We start from the raw sequence: 22,226 nt of genomic DNA, 5'->3' as shown, positions 1-22,226 counted from the left end.
ATTAAAAGTACTGCTAAAAAGTAGATAAGATTATCTACCTCTGTTTGCTTATGATACAATTGTATGTTTGAAAAAAAATCCTGGGGAATGAGCAAAGATTCTGACTTAGACAATTAATAGCTTAAGCAAATTTACATACTGCAAAATAAGCCATCAAAAATCAATTGCATTTCCAAACAGTAATAACAAAATCAAACAAACAATAAGAGAAAGGGAAATCGCATTCCAAATAACTATGAAATGATTAAAATATCTGGGGATAAATCTATAAAGCACACAAAAGACTTACATAGATTAGTTATAAAATGTTCCTTAAGGAAATAAGTATCTTCTTAAACAGCCAGAGGATCTAAATATCCAAGAAAATTAGGAAGAGACAAAATAGTGAGAGGGGAATAGTCCTTCCAGACCTCAAGCTATATTATAAAGTAGTTATCAAAATAATCTTATTTTGGTTAAAAAAAGAGAGAAATAGATCAATGTATGTAATAGAACACAGAAGCTTAGAACAGAGAATTCTGCTGACACTGAGTTGGAGACTTGTCAGAAACACAATTAAATGGTGGCAGTAGTAGAAGAGGTGGAAGTGGCAGTGATGAGGAACTGGACATTAGGGCAGGAAGCACTGGAAAAAAATTACCAGGAGATCACTGAGACTATGCTAAGATTAAGGATGGGCACAAGCTAGCAGATATATTGCTCATTACTAAGCTCCAAGTAACAATTCCAGGTCAGAGAGGAAAAAATATTTTTCATAGAAAAATCAATAAAATCTGAAATCAAAAGAAAAAAAGGAAAGTAGAAAAAACATCTTTCAAGGAAATTTGTATTTCTATCAATTTCTCTCTCTCTCTCACTCGATCTGTGTGTGTGTATATATATGTGTGTGTGTCTACATAAACACATATATGTATGTATGTATTTCTAAAATATATAGGGAATTGAGTAAAATCAAGAATAATGGTCAAATGATGTAAATAGGTAATTTTCAGAGGAGGAAATCTAATAATTAGCAAAATTTAAATTGATTTCTGAAGTATCACTTCACACCCATCAAACTGTTGAAAATGACAACAAAAGGAAAATGACAAATATGGAATAAAATGTGGAAAAGCAGGTATACTAATGCATTGTTGGTAGAAATATAGACTAATTTTACCACCCTAGAAAACAGTTTGGAACAGTATTATAAAAACATTGAAACTGTACATATCCTTTACTGAAACTAGTTATATACTCCAAAGAGATCAAAGAAAGTATAAAAGGATCAACACATACAAAAATATTTATTGCAGTTCTTTTTGAAGTGACAAAGAATAGGAAACATGTCTCATCAAAAGGGCAACAGCTAAACATTTTATGGTATATGGATGTGACAGAATGCTCTTGTGTTCTAAGAGATAATGAAGGGGATATTTTTAGGAAAAAAACTGGGAAGTTAAATATTAACTGATGGAAAATAAATTGAAAAGAACTAGCAAAACAATTTACATTGTCACAACAATATTGTAAAGATAACTAACTTAAAAAGACAGTAACTCTGATCAACACAAAGACCCACTACAATGTCAAAGTGATGAAATATACTATCCATATCCAGATAAAGAACTGTTGGACTCAGAGTGCAGATTATAACCCCATCATTCCCATTCTCCTCCTCCTCCTTCTTCTCCTCCTCCTCTTCTTCTTCTCCAATACTCAACAAATGTGGAAAAGATTCCACATGTTTCTAATGTGTTTTATTTTTCTCATATTCTTAATAAGTGGGAGAGGAGAGAGAATTTGGAATTTTTAAAAATTAAAAATCTGTGCTTAAAAATTAATACAGAAAAGTATGGAAAGATCCAGGTGAACTAATGCAAGATGAAATAAGCAGAGCTAAAAAAATAAATTACACAGTAACTACAACAATGTAAATGGAAAGAACACACACAAACACACACACATACACAAATCAAGAGTTAATGTGGAGAGGTGGAGTCAAGATGGCAGAGTAGAAAAAGCACTTCCTTGCAGCTCCAGCTCCCACCTCCTCCAATTCATGTAAAAGGTGACTCTGAACAAACTTTGGAGCTACAGAAAGCACAAAACGACACAGAGAAGCTAGCCTAAGAAGGACAGCCCGGCAGGCTGGCAGGAAAGGGCCAGCACAGCACTCTGTGAGCCGAACCCAGCCGTGCTAAAGCCAGAAGTTTTAGCCTCAGGGAGGGCTGACCAGCTGCCAGCTAGAGAGACTTCAGATCACCAGGAGCTGTGTCAGTTTCCAGAATTATCAACCTATAGATGCCAAAGACAAAGGGAGAGGTCAGTGCAGTGTGGACTTTGGGATCTGGGAATTCGAAGAGTGGTCTAGCCTTTATCCCTGGAGGGAGAATCCACTGAAGTGCAGTGGCCATGCAGCCTCTGCCACAAGGCAGCTTCAGCTCCTGACCTGCAGATTGTAGGGGGACCAAGCAAGCAGTATGAGGGGTAATCATAATTGCTTTCACTTGCTTGGATCCAGATTGCAGTCTAGGGTGGAGGTCCTGGGGTTTGTGATCATTTGTGATCTTGCCAGAGCTTGTGGAGGCTTCAGAGAGGGCACCCAACTAATTACCTTTGGCAGCTGAGAAAACCCCAGCAGTTTGGTACAATGCTCCCCTGTGTGGTAGCAGAGTCCTACTGTGGTAAAAAGCCCAAAAGTCAAATAATTTAGTGGCAACATGAGCAGGCAAAGGAAGCAAAGCAAACACAACAATCCAACTTTACACTCCTATTTTGGGACAAAAATGATCAAAGCATGGAAGAGGAGGAAGACAGTGAAGTCAGAACTCCTGCAGCAAAAGCTTCCAAGAAAAATATGAGCTAGTTACAGGTCATAGAAGACCTTAAGAAGGATTTTGAAAACCAAATAAGAGAAGTAGAGGAAAAATTGGGAAGAGAAATGAGAACAATGAAAGAAAATTATGAAATGAGAGTCAACAACCTGACTGAAGAAAATAAGTCCTTAAAAAATAGACTAACTCAAATGGCAAAAGAGGCTCAAAAAGGCAATGAGGAGAAGAATGCCATAAAAAGCCGAATTTGCCAGATGGAAAAAGAATCTCAACAGCTCACTGAAGAAAATCATTCCTTCAGAATTAGATTGGAGCAAATGGAAGCTAGTGACTTTATGAGGAATCAAGATACTATTACCAGATCCAAACAAATGAAAAAATAGAAGGCAATGTGAAATATCTCATTGGGAAAACCACTGACCTGGAAAATAGATCCAGGAGAGAGAATGCAAAAATTATTGGACTACCTGAAGGCCAGGATCAAAAAAAGAACCTAGAAATCATCCTTCAAGAAATTCTCAAGGAACATTTTGTGATGTTTTAGAACCAGAGGGCAAAATGGGGTTGAAAAAATCCACTGATTACCTCTTGAAAAAGATTACAAAAAGAAAACTCCTAGGAATATTATAGCCAGGTTCCAAAATTCCCAGATCAAGGAGAAAATATTACAAACATTCAAGAAGAAACAATTTGAATATGGTGGAAACACAATCAGGATAACTCAGGATATTCCAGAGGTCAAAGGAGCTGGAATTAAAACCACGAATCACTCATTCAGCAAAACTGAGTATCATGTTTCAGGGGAAAATATGATCATTCAATGGAATAGAAGACTTCCAGTCATTCTTGATGAAAAAAAGTTGAATAGAAAAGTTGACATTCAGATACAAGAAGCAAAAGAAGCATGAGAAGGCAAACAGGGAAAAGAAATCATAAGAAACCTATCAGAGTTAAACTATTTATATCCCTACATGGAAAAATGATAATTGCAACTTATTAAACTTTTCTCAGTATGAGAATAGTTGAAGGGAATAGAAATGTATATATGTGTGTGTGTGTGTACATATATATATATATATATACATACATATACATATATAAATCTATATAAGAGAGTATATGGGCATATGAATATATATGTGAATGTGTGTGTGTGTGTGTGTGTATATATATGTATAGAGGTATACATAGACAGAGGTCACAGAACCAATTGAATAGGAAAGAATGATATTTAAAAGGTGATATAAGTGGTGAGAGAGGAATATAATGAGAGGAGATAGTTTACCCTATTCTGTGTCTCCCTATCTCATATTAGAAGAAGCAAGGGAAAATGGTTACAATGGATGGGAAGAATAGGAAGGCAAAAGGGAATGGGTCAGCCTTATTCTCATTGAATTTGGCTTGGGTAGGGAATGACATACACACTAAATAGGGTATTTATCCTACTGGAGAGGAGGGGAGAAGTGGATGAGAGGGGGGGATGATGGAAGGGAGGGCAGGCTGGGGGGAGGGAAGTTGGAAGCACACACTTATGAAAAGGGACAGGATCAAAGTAGAGAATAGAACAAGTGGGAGGTGGGATAGGAGGGAGGGAAATATAGTCAGTCTTTTACAATATATCCACTATGGAAATGTTTTGCATAGCTACACATGTACAACCTATTTTGAATTGCTTGTCTTCCAAGGGGGTAGGTGACAAGGGAAGAAGGGAATGAATCTGGAATTCAAAGTTTTCAAATTAAATATTTAAAACATATATACACTATTATCAATATTATTTTACATTTAACTAGGAAATAAGATATACAGGCACTGGGGCATAGAGATCCACCATGCCCTGCTGGAAAGTTGAGGGGGTATGGGAGAAAATATGGGAGAGAGCAGATTAGACAAGGGGATATCCAGTGGGATCGCTATTTTGGGGTAATGGGTAGGGGAAAAATGGAGAGAAAATGTGTAACTCAAACTCTTGCAGAAATGAGAGATGTAAACTAGAAGTTAATGAAGCATTTGATAAAAAAAAAGAGTTAATTTAGAAAAATTATAAATATCAAGCTATAAAAAAAAAGCAGCAGGTAAAAATTGTTGGTCCCCAGTCTATATTTTGCTGAACCTTGATGTATACCTAATTTCTCCATCTTTCCCACAACAGTATAAAATACTTTATTAATAACTTTGCTAAATTCTAGATGTATTGCATTTACAACATTCCCCTTATATACTAGTTTAGCAATTCTTTTTTTATTTTTTGCTTTTTGGAGGGCAATTGGGGTTAAGTACCTTGCCCAAGGTTACACGGCTTGTTTGTGTGTGTGTGTGTGTGTGTGTGTGTGTGTATGTGTGTAAGTGTCTGAGACCGGAACCGAACTCAGGTCCTCCTGACTCCGACGCCAGCACTTTCCTCACTGCGCCACCTAGCCGCCCTTAGTTTAGCAATTCTGGTAAAAAATGGAAATAAATAAGGTTATTCAGGTATGATCCATTTTTTCATGAAGCCTTGTTGGTTCTTTGTAATCACAACTTTCCATTTTGGATCTTCACCAACCATCACTTTAATGATCCATTCTAGAATTTTCCCAGGAGTTAATGTCAGTATCATTGGCCTTCTCTTTTTAAAAGAAAAATCACAATAATATTCCCTCTTCTCCAATTTGTTTTCCATGATTTTTAAATATTTCTGACAGTGGTTCCATTATCACATTTGTCTGTTCTTTCTTCATTGAATGATATAGATTATATGAACCAGGTGACGTGAATTCATAATGTTGCACTCTTACTATTATTACTTTACTTATGCTTGTTATCAATACCTAATTAGTCACTTTTATTGTCATTTTTAGTTTAAATGCCATTCTCAACAGAGAAAATAAAACCAAAACAAAATATTTGAAGTTTGCCTTCTTTCTCTTAAACGTTATCATCATCCCATAATCCCATGGAAGATCCTAACCTTTATTCCTCTTCTTTTCATCACATAAAGTTGAAATAACAAGCAAGCAAAACAAAAAATCACAACTCTTTTTGTTCTTAGCTTCCCTCAACAGTCCCTGCTCTTTCTGAACTTCAGCATTCCTCTCATTATAAAGGTTTGTAACATTATTATTCACCCTCTTCCTTGTCCTATATTTCCTTAAAATCTAAATTCATTCATGAATTACCTTTGAATTTATATTGATCTCTTCAAATTCCATATTTTTCTGTCCTGATTGATTCATTCAGTCCCAATAGTTATTGTCTTATATCCTATACCATTCTTAATCTCTTTAAGAAAGCCATCTACAAGAGACTTATGGTGAAGAAAAGCAACATGGTGCTTGAACTAGGCCACAGTCATGCCATTCTCTGATATTCAAAACCAGCTGGGCCTCAATATTGGCAAATGGATGACAATTATGAGTGCTGAACAACCTTACAGAATGTTGACTTAAGGCCATGCTTTTGAGAAGGAATTCATTGAGTGTGCCCATGGAATTGGCATGAACTAAGCCAAGAAAGAATGCAAACTGGAATATAAGGATTTCATTGAAAGTTTGCATAGGCAGAAAATGACAGAACGCTTGGGAACAGTCATGAAGCAGAAGAAGAAGCTGATGAAAGAAGGGAAGCATACTCCCCCACCTCACCTCTCAGGCAAGGAAGAGTCAAGGCCTTGACCAGCCAGTGGTGACATTGGTTGGCTTCGTCCTTTATGATGGGATGACAGTATACCGTATTGTCCTCTGGAACTATATATTTCTTAAAACAGACATCTCCTTCCAAAGGGTAAAAATCAGAGTATAGAAGCCATCCCCAGTCCCCAGTTCTCTCTATATTTTGCCATTAGGACAATCACACCAGGCAAGTTGGTATATGATCTGTGATTCTACCTGTATATGAAAATAGGCACTTTGGAAAGTAAACATTTACCAATGGTAAAAAAAAATTGGAGGCCATCTAAAATTGTCATCTCCACTTCCTTTCTTTTCACTCTTTTCTAAACTGTGTTGTCTGGCTGCCCACCTTATCTTTCGACCAAGACTACTCTCTCCAAATCATCTCTTAACTGCCAATTCCAAAGGTCATTTTTCAATCCTCATCCCTCTTGACCTCTCTATAGCCTTTGACATTATGGATCTCCCCCTTCTTGAAATTCTCTGTTTTCTGAGTGTTTGTGACACTGTTATTTCCATGTTGTCCTACCTTCTGACTGCTGCATTTCAGTCTACTTTGTCAGTATCTTCATAAAGATTGTGTATACTAATTTTGGATATCCCACCAAATTCTGTCCTGAGTCCTTTTCTCTTCTCCCTCTATATTGTTTTACCTAATGATTTATCAGCTCCCTTGAATTTAAATGTCATGTCTGCAATAATGATTCTTAGATTTATTAATGCAGCTCTAAGCTGTCTGCTGACCTTCAATCTCACATCTTCAACTGCTTATCGGACATCTCAAACTTGAATTCCTGTAAGCATATTAAATTCAGTATGTCTAAAACTGAACTCCTTATCTGTCTTCTCCAAACCCTCTCCTCTTCCAAATTTTTCTACTATTATCAAGGGCACCACCATCCTCCCAGTTATCCAATCCCACAACATATATCTTCCACCAAACTTTCTCACTGACTTTGTCTAATTGATTGTCAAATCCTATTGAATCTACCTTCATATCATCTTGTAGAGATTCCATTCTCTCATCTTCTACTGCTACCACATAGGCTTTGCAATTGCTTCCTGATTTGTCTCCCTGACTCATCTCTTTTTCTCTAATCTATTTTCCAATCAGCAGTCAAATTCCTAAAGTGCAAATCTGACTATGTCACCTTTATTCAAGAAACCCTAGGGCCTTCCTATCACCTCTAGCATCAAATATAAGATTCCCTATCTGATATTCAAAGTTTTTCATAAGCAGAGCCCTCCCCTATCTTTCAAGTCTTCACTCCTTTCAGCCCACATCAATGTATTCAGCAATTCAATGATATCAGGGTCCTTTTTCCTCACACAAGACATAGCATATCCTAACTCCTTACATCTTTGCTAAATATTCCACACGACTGGAATTCTCTCTCCTCATTTCTGCCTCTTGGATTCCCTGGATTACTTCAATATTTGCTTAAATTCCCCTTTCTACAAAAATCCTTTTCCATCCCTCCTCAATGCTCCTGACTTCTCTGAGACTGCTTCCAGTTTACTGTATACATGAATAAGGTACGACCATCCAAAGCCATATATACCTGTTTGTATGTTTTCTCTATCAGACTGTAAGCTCTCTGAGAGCAGACAATGCCTTTTACCTTTCTTAGTAGCTCCAGGGTTTAACATAGTGCCTAGCTCAGAGCTGACACTGAAATAAATGCTTGTTGACTGGCCTCTATATTACTTTTGAATTGAAATTATTTGTCTCTTCAGAATTTTATTCTTGAGTATTTCCTAATACCTTTGGGCTGAATTTCCCAGTCGAATTTTAGTCTACCTGGGATTCTAAAAACGCTCTGAAATGTGTGTTTCCAGAATTTAGAGTACATTTCATACTATACTTGAATTTCCACTACCTTATCACAAACTCTCCATGACAAAGGTCCCTTCCATTCAACAACCTATCCTAGCAAGCATTTCATCTATTATAGTGAAGATTCAGAACCAGAATATCATTTCTCCATTTTCTATCCTTCATTATTTGCACGATGAAATTCTCATCAAAGCAAATAAAGAAAGTATCAACTATTTTGCTTTTGATTGAAAAAAGAACTCAGCAAATGCCTGTTTGAATGGAGTTCATCACTACTTTACCCCAGGTAAGTCAGTTATCCTCTCTGGGTTTAAGATTTTTTCAATCATAAAATGAGATGTTTGTACTAGTTAGTGGCCTCTTAGGTCTTTTCCAGTTCTAAATCTATGATATCAACCATCCTGTATTCCATGCCTTGATGCTAAGCTCATGATACTTTGCAAATGCATTCTATATTCTTTCTTTTTGGGTAGTCAGTAGGACATTCTCAGGACAAAATGATTTTTGCTTGTCCCTTCATTGACTTTTACTCAAATGTTCATAATTCCTACCTCTTCTGTTTCCTTGATATTCTCATATCAATAAAACTTTTTTTAAAAAATTAAAAACTATCTTCACTCAATCATTTTTACCTATTCTGTTTTTTAATATGAAATAACCATCCAAAACCACATTTTAGTCAAGGGTGTCATCCCCAAATTTTCTGTTTATATGGTAAAATTTCCCTCTTTGTGTTATAACCTGTATTTCCTCAGTTTTTTTTCTTCTTCAGATTTTAGCATTTGAGGCCAGAAACTCTCTGGGATTTTATTTATTGTGAAATTCTGGGTATTATAACTGCTATTTTTACTTCATTGTGGCCATTCCATATAGTTTCTAGTTGGCAATTGTACATAGGATTCATCCATTTTAGTTTAAATTCCTTCATATTAGATTTTCAAGGCACCTGACAAAAGATCTTTTTCTAATTATACTACTTATGTAGCTAGTCAATTGTCATCTTTCAATTTGAAGTTATGGTTTGCAAGTCTCCTATTTTCAGACTCCACTTTCTTAGCCAGTTTACTTCTCAAAGATTTTTTTTCTCTTTTGCATCCCCTGCATTTAATGGATTTGAGTGAGAAAAAAATAAAACTGTTCCCTGTGGATTTTAGCTTTCACCCCTCCCCCCAAGGATTTATAATCATTGGTAATATATTTTAGATTTTTTCTGGAAGTGTAACTTGTGCCCAAATACTCAGTATACATTTTCATAAGGCTCAAGAGGTTTTCTGCTATGGATGCTTCCAGCATGTGTCCTGATTGTTGCCCTAGAAAACAACATTCTTCTCTTTAAAAAAAAATCAATTTGACAAATAACTCAGTATACTTGAGCAGATAATCCACATCTGTTATTACTAATGTCTTATTCACTACTTTTTACTGAAAATTCTTTCTCCTTATGTACTCTGACTCTACTATATCATTCATTGAAGGACAAGCAATTGTTTTGTCTTCACAACATTCAAATTCTTCCTATTAAACAAAGGTCTCAAGTCTGTTTTTGATTTCTGTTTATATAACTATCTTTTCTTCTCCTCTCATTGTCCCATTGTTGTTAACCAACACTCTGGCACTCTCTTATCTCCTAACAAGGGTCAAGTTTCCTCTTCTATACTTCAGATACATTTTCATCAACATAAAGCCTTGGTTCATTTTCTTCATTAACACTTCATTGTCCCTAACCATTTGATGTGTGGAAAAACATTCCTCAACTATGTTCATTTGTTTTGTTCTCTCCAGGAGAGAAATCACCTTATACAAAGAAAACTAATGTATTAGACAAAGAGCTCCTATTAAAAAAAAAACCTAATTAATTCATGTAAGAATGTGGCTTGTTTTGAGGCACCAAAGAGGGTGGTCCTTATGAAAGTGCTCCCAAGATTCCTAAGTATCATGTGAGCTTAACCTTTATAAACTTACATTTGTCTCAAATGTTTCACAATTTCATATCAAGATCTTTAATTACAGCTTATGGTCTTATGCTCTCTTATTTATTGGAAATCTCAATGCAATCATTCCATACCCCTCCCCTAGCCCTTCAGTCAACACATCAAAAAAGCTTTTTAAATTGCCTAAGACTTCTCAAATTTATATACATAGAAATTTCTTTTTAATTGAAATTATTTGTGTCTTCAGGATTTTATTCTTGAGCATTTCTTAATACCTTTGGGCTGAATTTCCCATATCACATAAGTAGAATTTAAGAGGTCATTAAAATCTATGACATGCAGGGTTACAATAAGGAAGTAAACAATGTAGGTAAACACCTAGGACAGCTACCAGACAGGAAAATTCAACCTCTGTCACTCCTATCTCTTCCCTGAGCTGAGCATGAAAAAAGGTTACGAACATTCTACAGTTCAGCTGGGAATAAAGGGGATTTGGGATAGACTTCTCAGTAGGTACCAACATGCCAATCAACTCATCCATCTGTCTGTCCCTTCAGTTCCTGTTCACTACCCTTCAGCAGCTGCCCATCAGAGCCAGAGAGTAAGCATGGCCAGAGAATCAATCATCCAGAGATCAGAAGCATGCTCTCAACTCTATCCACCACCTTCCTGAGTGTAAGATGGAATTTTTTCCGTTCTATTATTCTCATGACTTTCAATGCCAAGTTAAAAAAAAAAAGTCACCAAACTGATGAATCCTGGAACAGACTCAGTCTAGCCATTTCCAGTCTGACATTTCTATGGCAACACTCACCAGGCAATGGATTGAAATCTGAAGAATTACACAGCAACAGGCATTAAACTGTGGCAGAGAAATAAACATCATATTCTAAATGCAAGTTGCTGTGCAATTGCCCCTGTTCTCTATACTAGATTTTTAAATTCTTTGTTTCTCTTGAATCAATTTTTGATTTTTCAAAAATATATCATCAGAATAGCAGGATTTGTTTCTATGCACTGTAATCATGCCCTATAGTCAAACTATGCACTTATCAAAAAGCTACTAAATTATTATTTTATGATATATAATAAGGCATGGACAGATTTTTACCATGTCTAACCTGTTAGGGTCTAATAAGCAACAAGGATCTTACAATTTTATAGCTGGTTCACACATTTCTATATCCAAAATGGAATTTCACACTAGAGCATTATGCCAATGAAGTTAGAAAGACAATTTTGAATTTGGAAGTAGAAAAGAGCATCTAGTATGTCTGTACCTTCCCCACAATTAGTCAATATTTACACAAACATAATTCATAGCATTATACAAAATAGCATGTGAGAAATACTTATGGATAAACATAAAATATATACCACATATTAGAATAATACATACACACACAGTAATTTCACACTTAATTTGGGAATAATTCATGCATTTCTGACAAATCAATAAATAATTATATATCTACATAATCCATATTATGGTGAGCTGACTTGTTAATAAAAAGGTAACAGTTTCTCTCAAGAAAAAAGAATGAATACCATCCTCAGGCAGTAGTACAGATGGATCACAAGCCTTATTTTCACCAGGTACTTTAGTTTTAAATAAAACAAACAAAAAAGCTCTTATGTTCAGATTTCTGCCTCCAATTAAATGTTGATCTAGAAATTGTAAAAGCAAAGTTCAGGCCACAGTGGGACAAGTAAAACTGCATTAATAGCCACAGTCCAATAAAGCGGGCCATAATTGGAACTCAGAACTTGTAGAAACTTGTTAGAGTTTAATGTACTGGCAAGGTCAAGAGCTTTCATGGTACAAAAAGAAATTGCTGCCCAGGAGTTTAATGAGCTCGATGACATTTCTATATGCCCCCAAAAAAGCGTTTAGAGCATCTGGAGCTTTTTGTTACAATAATTTTGTATTTTGTGGGGAGGGCATAATAGGAGGAATGTAGCAGGGGGACATCTTTATATTGTTAATTCTATCAACTTTGCTCTCAAGAGAAAACATGCAAACAAATACCATCTACCTACCACACGTCCCCAGAGGTAAAGGTGACTTAACAGCTTACATAATTACCAGAGGTGTGGAGTGAAAATTGCAAGTATGACCCTGTGGAAAAAGAAAGTTTATTACCACAGACCTAGCTCAAAGCCTGAATGAATATTCATCATTAATTATTTGGTAAATATATGCAGGGTTTTTTTCTTTCCTATACACTAATGAGGTCCTATTTATGAAATTTTCCAATAAATCTAGAAGAATTATTTTTAACCAGTATACTACAATAGAAAAAACAAGTTGGACTTGGAGTCTAAAGACCTGGGTTTGAACACTAGCCTGTAAAATTTAGTAAAGTGATCAACTGAGATTCAGTTTCTCAGTCTGTAAAATGTTAGTTATTATACATGGTTGTTGTTAAGTTCAAGTCAGATAGTTTATATAAAACTACTTTTTCTTTTTTTTTCTTTTTTGAGGGGGGAAGGTAGGGCAATTGCTGTTAAGTGACTTGCTCAAGGTCACACAGCTAGTTTTTGTGTTAAGAGTCTGAGGCTGGATTTGAATTCAGGTCCTCCTGACTCCAGGGCCGGTGCTCTATTCACTATGCCACCTAATTGCTCTTGAAACTATTTTTTTCAAAGCATTATATAATATAGTATTGTCATAAAATACAATTAAATACATTTATGATAAAATAAGTTTAGGATTTCCTGTCCTCTGAGACAAACAAAAATAATTTTATATCTGTTCATTAAACAAAATATCATAATTCATAGCGGCAAAATGGTCAAATATGGAAATAAAAATATTTCAGTGGCATGCTTCCTATGTCTATGAGAGTAGGAATATTCATTTCTAGGCACAGGTGGAAAAGAATCTGGAGGACATTGTTTGGGCTTCACAGTTAGTTGAAGAAGTGAGTACAGTTGTGGAAAAGAACAAAAAAGGAATACTCTTGTCATCAATTCTATCATTCTTGTTTCATTAAGAAGACTGCTGGCTTTATACCTCATTAACCAATTCATTCAGTATCATTAGGGCTAGAGGGCCAATGAATACTTCTCTTTGTCTTACAATATTTATTAAAACAATACACAAATCTTTAATGTGGTGTAACTTCCAATTAATTTTTTTAGGGTCAAATGATCACATTGTGCTCAGCAATGATATTGTCAAATACATGAGCTTGAGGCACAAGACTGAGAAGCGTATATTTTAACCATTTCATTTAACATGCTGATGAGTGAATTTGTCAGTGGCATGACTATATGGTTAAATACATCATATTTGGTATTTCCAGTTGTCTTAATAAATTGTATTTGTGCATATACACATGTACGTATATATATATATATGTGTGTGTGTGTACATATATAGGTATGTACATGCAAATCCATGTGTACATACATATGTATACATGCATATGTATACATGCAGATATTTTGTGCCCGTTAATCTCTCTAATAAGCTAAATTATGTCTAAGCATGGCATTTTGAATAATACCATGAGCTAGCCTTGTAATAAGGAAGATCTGCCTTCAAATTTGCCACCTGGAAGTTAATTCAATGATGGGAAGAATGTACCACTTCAAGTTTAAAGCCTATTCTATACAAACCAAAGTGTAAATGGAAGAATGTATTTTTGTACTATGGTTCTTTCTTGTTGTAACAATACACACACACACATACATATGTATATGCATGGACATGTATATGTCCATATACTATGTATACATGTGTGTATAAAATATTATAAAATAAAAACTGACTAAACTAATCAATATTGAGAAGAAAAAAACCCGATTACATGGGGCACTAATCACTAGAATCAATGATAATGAAAGGATATTCACTGACATTAGGAAACTGATATAGGAGGAATGGAATATATACAGAAAAGAACCCGAGTCAAAAGTATTAATGCAACCCCATTTTACCCTGGGACATCTTAAGGACTCTATTGATAGAGATATGCAACCAGCCACACTCTGGGGACCCAAATTGCTGGTGTACCTTTGATTTGGGAGGGTCTTAAATCAGCATGCACTTCTATGACAAGCACTGGGGATACAAAGAAAACTGTTGCTCTCAAGGGGCTCACAGTCTAATGAGGGAGACAACACAAACAAAAATGTACAAACAAGATATGCTAAATAGAGCATAAATTGGAGATAATCTCAGAAGGAAGTCGTTAATATTAAGGAAAAGAGGGGAAGCCTTTTGTAGAAGGTGAAATTTTAGCTGAGAATTAAAGGAAATCAGGGAAGCTATAAAACAGAAATGAAGAGGTAGAGAATATTACACATATTACTAAGGCAAAGCACAGAAGAAGAAAAGGGCCCAACTCTCTACCCATCTAGAGGCTCACAAGTCAAGTCTAGCTAACAATAAATATTTATTGGGTGCCTATGTGGCAGGGACTGTGCCAAGCTCAGGGGTACAAGGAAAGAAAAAACACATTCTCTAACATCCAAAACTCACAGTCTAATTGACATGCAAATACTTGTATACAAAAAAGATATATACAGATCAGTTTGGAGACAATCTCAAGAGGAAATAACCAAGATTAAGGACAGGAAAAGATTTTTCCTAGAAAGTGAGACTTTAGTAGAGATTTGAAGGAATTCAGGAAAACCAGGAAGCAGAAATGAGATGAGAAAAAACTTCCATAAATGTAGTCAGTAAATGAAATTGCCCAGAAGCAGTGAAGATGTAGTATCTGTGCAAAGAACAGCAAGGAGGCCAGTGTCACCATGTCCTCTGAGAACAAAACCCACATTGGCCAGTCTCCCATTATATGTAGTATAAATTTATGTATATGTGTGAGTGTGTGTGTATGTATATATGTATGTACACACATTTTATATTTAAATAAACTGATGATATGATGAATGTTTACTGAATACCTCCAGTTGTGAAGCTCAAAGTTACCCAGAAATGTGTCTTGCTATATATGCTTTCTTACATCTATCAGTCTTGGGGCTAGATCCATCAGCTCCTCTTCTTGCTTATTGATATCATGATTTCTTCTTAGGAAACTCTGAAATCCAAACATTTTCTAATCATGAAAGACCCTTTCATAATGCATCCCTTAAAAATTTCTACTTGTACTTTAAGCTTTTTAGACCTGTTGAAAGCTTCAATGATTCTGACTCTTTTAAAGGCCTAACTCTCTTGATTCCTTCCTTTTTGTTCTGATTTATTTGTTCTAAGCAAATTCACCAGATTGTTGTTAAAGTCAGTCCTGTTACAAATAACCCTGCTATGAATTGTAGGGGGGCGGAGCCAAGATGGCTGAGTAGAAGCATGACATTCCTGCAGCTCAGGATTCCACCTTCCCCAATCCATGTAAAAAGGGGACTCTAAACAAACTTTGGAGCTGCAAAACCCACAAAATGACACAGAGAAGCTAACCTCCCACTGAGGACAGCACAGCAGGCCTGCAGGAATCCAGTGCAGCACTCTAGGAGCCCAGACCAGCCCCATGCCTAGGCTTTAGCCCCAGGGCAGGCCTGAACAGCCACTGGCCAGAGGGACTCCAGATAAGCAGCAGCGGTGGCAGTTTCCACATTTATCAACACATAGATGCAAAGGACAAAGTGAGAGGTCAGTGCAGTCTGGACTTTGGGACCAGTAAGTGGGGTGCATGGCTTTTACCCCCCAGGGCCAAAAGCCACTAAGTCGCTGGCACAGCCAGCCAGTGCCACGTGGCAGCTTCAGTTCCTTGCCTGCAGAGTGTAGGGATACCAAGCACCAGTCTGAGAGGTAATAGCTCTTGCTTTAACCTGCTTGGATCTGGATTGCAGTCTAGCGTGGAGGACCTGGGGTGTGTGTACAGCTTGCCAGAGCATGTGGACACCTCAGAGAGAGTACCCATATAATACCTCTGGCAGCTGAGAAAACCCCAGCATTTGGGACGAAAGCTCCCCTGTCTGGCAGCAGAGTCCTACTGTGGCAAAAAGCCCAAAAGTCAAGTAATTGAGTGGCAAAATGAGCAGGCAAAGGAAACAAAGCAGACAGAAGATTCCAACATTACACTCCTATTTTGGGGATAAAAAGGAGCAAAGCATGGAACAGCAGGAAAACAGTGAAATCAGAACTCCTGCACCAAAACCTTCAAAGGAAAATACAAACTGGTTACAGGCCATAGAGGACCTTAAGAAGCAGATAAGAGAAGTGAAGGAAAAATTGGGAAGAGAAATGAGAACAATACAAGAAAATTATGAAATGAGAGTCAACAGCCTGACTGAGGAAAATAATACCTTAAAAAACACACTGACTCAAATGGCAAAAGAAGCTCAAAAAGGCAATGAGGAGAAGAATGCCTTAAAAAGCCGAATTTGCCAGATGGAAAAAGAATCTCAAAAGCTCAATGAGGAGAATCATTGCTTCGGAATTACACTGGAGCAAATGGAAGCTAATGACTTTGTGAGAAATCAAGATGCTGTTAAACAGATCCAAACAAATGAAGGAATAGAAGGCAATGTGAAATATCTCACAAGAAAAACCACTGACCTGGAAAATAGATCCAGGAGAGATAATTTAAAAATTATTGGACTACCTGAAAGCCAGGACCAAAGTAAGAACCTAGAAATCATCCTCCAGGAAGTTCTCAAAGAAAACTGCCCTGATGTTTTAGAACCAGAGGGCAAAAGAGAGGTTGAAAGAATCCACCAATCACCTCCTGAAAACGATCCCAAAAAGAAAACTCCTAGGAATATTATAGCCAGTTTCTGGAATTCCCAGATTAAGAAGAGAATATTACAAGCAGCCAGGAAGAAACAATTTGAATATTGTGAAAACACTATCAGGATAACTGAGGATCTGGCAGCTTCTACACTGAGGGATCGAAGGGCTTGGATTATGATATTCTGGAGGTCAAAGGAGCTGGGATTAAATCCAAGAATCACCTACCCAGCAAAGCTGAGTATCATGTTTTAGGGGAAAATATGGTCATTCAGTGGAATAGAGGACTTTCAAGCATTCTTGCTGAAAAAACCAGAGTTGAATAGAAAAGTTGACATTCAGATACAAGAAGCAAGAAAAGCATGAGAAAGTAAACAGGGAAAAGAAATCATAAGAAACTTATCAAAGTTGAACTATTAACATTCCTACATGGAAAAACAATAATTGTAACTTATGAAACTTTTCTCAGTAGTTGAAGGGATTAGAAATATATATATATATATATATATGTATATATATATATATATACATATATACACATACATATGTCTATATATGAGGGTATATGGGCATGTGAATACATATGAGAATGTGTGTACATATGTTTACAGGTATACATAGATAGAGGGCACAGGACCAATTTAACAGGAAGGGATGATACTTAAAAGGTGAAATTAAGAGGTGAGAGGAATATAATGACAGGTGATGGGGAGAGACAGATTGGGGTAAACTATCTCATATAGAAGAGGCAAGGGATAATGGTTACAATGGAGGGGAAGAATAAGAAGGCAAAAGGGAATGGGTCAACCTTATTCCCATTGAATCTGGCTTGAGGAGGGAGTGAAATACACATTAAATAGGGCATCTCACCCTCCAGGAGAATAGTGGGGGAAGGGGATGAGAGGGGGAATGATTGAAGGGAGGGCAGGCTGGGGGGGAGGGAAGTTGGAAGCACCCACTTTTGAAAAGGGATGGGATCAAAGTAGAGAATAGAACAAGTTGGAGGTGGGATAGGAGGGAGGGAAACATAGTCAGTCTTTTACAATAAATCTACTATGTTATTGTTTTGCATTAGCCACACATGTACAACCTATACTGAACTACTCATCTTTCCAGTAATGGCGGGTGACAAGGAAGGGAATGAATCTGGAATTGAAAGTTTTAAAATCAAATATTCAAATATATATGTATGTGTGTATGTATATATACATATACTATTATTAATACAATCTTACATGTAGTTGGGAAATAAGATATACAGGCACTGAGGTATAGAGATCCACTGGAAAAGTCTAAAGGTGTGTGGGAGAAAATATGGGACAGACCAGATTGGAGGAGGTGATATCCTGTGGGACTGCTATTTTGGGGCAATGGGTAGGGGAAAAGAGGGGAGAAAATTTATAACTCAAAATCTGGCAGAAATGAAAGATGTAAGTCAGAAGTTAATAAAGCATTAAAAAAATAACCCTGCTACATACCAAGTTTTAGGTAGAACTAAACAATATTTTCCTCTGGCTCTAGGCTAAGTATCTAGTCTCAATTTCTTCAATAGGTCACTTATCATTGTGGCAACTATCTTTTGGGAGCAATCTAGCTCTGGTATGACCACTTTACATAGGCATGTTTCTCAGACTTTTTCTGCCCCAAACATGACCCATGTTATTGACCTCTGAGCTGTGTTCCACATTATAATTAGAAAGACAATCTTAATTCTAGCCCTTACCTCATTTACAGAACCGAGAGTGAATTGTTCTTGTATTCAATGAGACTTTGATGGATTCACAAATATTAACTCTGACCACTTTCTTCAGGCTGTTGGGTATCTCTTACTACCCCACTTAGATAGGTGTTCTTCCAGAAACCTACTATTTCAGCTATATGAAATCAAATTTATTTTAAACTTTCCCACTACTACCAAGAAAATAATATTTTTTCTAACATTATTGAGCTATTGATAATCTAGATATAGTTACTTTAAAGAAATATTTGCTTTTAATTTTGAAATTATAAGATTAGCTGGACCCCTGAAAAATATTGATACAGTAGGAATTTTGGAGAGGTTATCAATAAGCTTGAAAAGGTGTATGTCTACTTTTTTCTTTAAACTTGGAATCCAAAAAAGCAAAATAACAAAGAAATTGCCACTTCATTTTTACATGTCTCCAATTTTTTCAAGGTGACTGACATGAAAGATGAACTCTTTAACAGTATACAGGTCATAATGACCCATGAAAATACATTATCAAACTAACTCAGTTCAATCTCCTCCTTGAATTAAATACTTTAGAAGTGAATTAGATTATTGAGAAATCATGCTTAGGAAAATATGGTTGAGATGAAAGCCACTAAAATGATCAAAAATGTACTTTTTAACTTTCTATAATAAGATACTTTCAGAAAAAGCATGCATATGTTTACCTTTTGTATAGACTTTAGCAGATTAAATTTATTAATGCAATTCTGCAAAGTAATTAAAATATTCCAATGAATGAGATTTTTCCACAATAATGACTAAAATAGTTGTACAATGACTGCAATTACAACCATAATTTGAAGACTGTGTATTGCTTTATTGAATGAATATTAATTTGGTTACTTTGCAACATGTTAACTCAGAGTGATAAAATAAACATTGATAAATCTTCATAACAAACATAAAGTATGCAACCTTATTTTCTCTGAAGCTAAGGATTTTTACTTAGACTCAATATTTCTAGACTCTGGAAAGATGAGTCAAATTTATTTCTTGATTCCTGTACTTGGCTTTCCATTTCCTGCCCCATGCCTTTACACAGGTAATATGTGATGTGTACCTGCAATACTCTCTACACCTCTTAGCACCCCTAGTTTCCTTCAATGCTCACCTGATATTCTGCCTCATATAGGAAGGTTTTCTTATTCCTCAAGTTTGTGTGTGTGTGTGTGTGTGTGTGTGTTTTTCCTCCTGGACCGACACTACAAATAGACAAAAAATTAAACAGGAAAAGAAGATCGGGAGGAATTACATAGGTCCTAGCACAATCACATTTTTTTCATGATCCCCTTGCATCTCCCTAAAGCCAGACCTATCCCATCTTTTTACTACTGCTATTCTCTGGTGATATTGCATGGTAGTGAGTCATCAAAAACTCTAGTATCTGAACAATTTAAGCCGATCACTCAAAAAGTAACAAAGATGCACATAATGGGCACAATATGGCACCAACCAATTAAAAATAGAAATTATGGAGAAGCAATATAAAAATATTCCCAAAGGATTGTCCCATTGAAAGAGATGATTGCCTGGTTGTAACAGCAAGCATCCTAACTTACCCAGGATGGCTGCTAGAACAGGTTCTTTGATCTGCTTTACTAAAGGAAAGCAACTTTAAAGGGGTCAACAATCTTTAATTACACATATACACATACATTCACACATACACAAACACACACATACACATATATCTATCATTCACTTAGTTCAGGGGGAAAAGTCAGCACCCTGAACTTCAGAGAAAATGTAAACAAATTACAAGGAGAAAAAAAAAGAGAAAATAACACAAATCAATAGAGCTTCTAGCTGTCTGACCAAAGCCATACATATACACTTACCAGAGCGAGAAGCACTAACTCTTGGTTTTTCAAAGCCAGGGAGCTCCTTAACTGCTACTCAGAGTTTCATCTGGCTACATCAAACATTCTTCCCATAAATAAGCCCTAAAGTAAAACTTCACCTCAGAATTTATATACCCTCCTTCAGAGGCAGAGAGCATCGCAACCCTAGTGACTCATTGCCTAATTACAAAGTAACAAAAGATGTGGGCCATCCTGAAAAACAAGCCTCCCTTAATCAAGTTTCTCTTGTTGGGCTCCTTGTGAGGCCTATTAAGGGGCTGGGAATATTTTCAACTCCCATTAACATTACACTCGTCAAATAACAGAACAAGGAGAAAAAAATAGAAAGTCTCTATAGCCCAGTAGTATTCGTGAAATTACTGGAGAATTTAATGAAGGTTTCTAGCCTGTTGGGTGGGCTGTTTGTGGCAAACTTTTACATAGACAGGAGTCATATAATATGGGTATTAGAGAAAGGTTGGAAGTAATATTCACATAGATGAGATCAGAGATTCATTTGTATGTTTCAGAAAGTATCCTTACCTATTTTCATGTTAAAATGGAATAGAAATTTCTTGAAAGCAGATTTTTTTTTTCTTTTTGCCTTTGTTTTAGGAATCCTTACACAGTACTTTGCACAAAATAGGCAATAAATGTAGACTAACTGAAGTGTAAGGTACTGGGATCTTGTTTATAATTGACCTATGGCTCTCAATAAGCTGAAAATAAAATTTCATATATTCCCAAGTGTATTATATAGGACCATCCTGAGCAAAATACTTAATATTTTCAGAAAAAAATTATATTTTGTAGGAAATCCACGGAGCCCAGCAAGAGAAACTTGATTAAGGGAGGCTTGTTTTTCAGGATGGCCCACATCTTTTGTTACTTTGTAATTAGGCAATCAGTCACTAGGGTCCTGATGCTCTCTGCCTCTGAAGGAGGGTATATAAATTCTGAGGTGAGGTTTTACTTTAGGGCTTATTTATGGGAAGAATGTTTGAAGTAGCCAGATGAAACTCTGGGTAGCAGTTAAGGAGCTCCCTGGCTTTGTAAATCTAACAGTTGGTGCTTCTCACTCTGGTAAGTGTATATATGGCTTTGGTCAGACAGCTAGAAGCTCTATAGGAACTATCCTGAGCAAAATACTTAATATTTTACAGAAAAAAATTATATTTTATAGGAAATCCTAGGTAATGGAAAAATATATTGTGATAAAGATTAATCTATGTTCATTGTTAATAACCATTTTTGCTTTTTTCATTATTAAGGTAAGGTAATCTTTCTTCAAGAGTCACAAGAATAAATGTAATGTCATCACTCTCTCTAAGGATTATGTGGAGTATATTAAGTCCCTTCACTTCTCTAGGCCTCAGTTCCTGCAGCTACAAAAAGGGAGAGGTGTGACTACATGATCTCAATAACTAATTCCACTTATGATGGCTAGTGATCTCCTCCTAGATTTGAATATGGGTTAAAATAGTTCTGTTTGGGTAGGTAAAGTGAATTAGAGAGATGAAACAAGTTTTTTTTTATTATTATTATGTTTTTTGAGAGACTAAAATGTCCACATAAGAATATTTAATCAATGTAGCCATGGAATCTCTCTCTACTTCATAAGAAAAGCATGTATACTTCAAAGAAAATGGGTGTGTTTATAATAAATTTTAATTTCAACCAAGAAACATCTATTCAGTACTTAGA

General features: G+C 36.0%; 1 long non-coding RNA gene and 1 pseudogene across 2 annotated transcripts in view; one reads left to right on the top strand and one right to left on the bottom strand.

The window, feature by feature from the left end:
* LOC138161314 (uncharacterized) overlaps positions 1–20,689 on the bottom strand; it is a 62,545-nt gene extending 41,856 nt beyond the window's left edge. The window contains exons 1-2 of one of the 2 annotated variants that reach the window (XR_011168329.1): positions 20,520–20,689; positions 12,275–12,353 (exon numbers count right to left, since the gene is read on the bottom strand). This is a non-coding gene — a long non-coding RNA (uncharacterized lncRNA). The remainder of the gene's footprint in view (positions 1–12,274; positions 12,354–20,519) is intronic. The other variant, XR_011168330.1, reaches the window with a different exon arrangement.
* LOC138161248 (NADH dehydrogenase [ubiquinone] iron-sulfur protein 5-like) lies at positions 6,063–6,536 on the top strand (annotated as a pseudogene).
* Positions 20,690–22,226: the final 1,537 nt, after the last annotated feature.

This window comes from Petaurus breviceps, unplaced genomic scaffold, assembly GCF_028583685.1.
Source record: "Petaurus breviceps papuanus isolate PSGF00001 unplaced genomic scaffold, PetGlider_PUasm1.0 184, whole genome shotgun sequence".
NCBI lineage: Eukaryota > Metazoa > Chordata > Mammalia > Diprotodontia > Petauridae > Petaurus > Petaurus breviceps.
The sequence above is the reverse complement of the archived record's forward strand: the minus strand, read 5'-3'. Positions and strand labels throughout refer to the sequence as shown.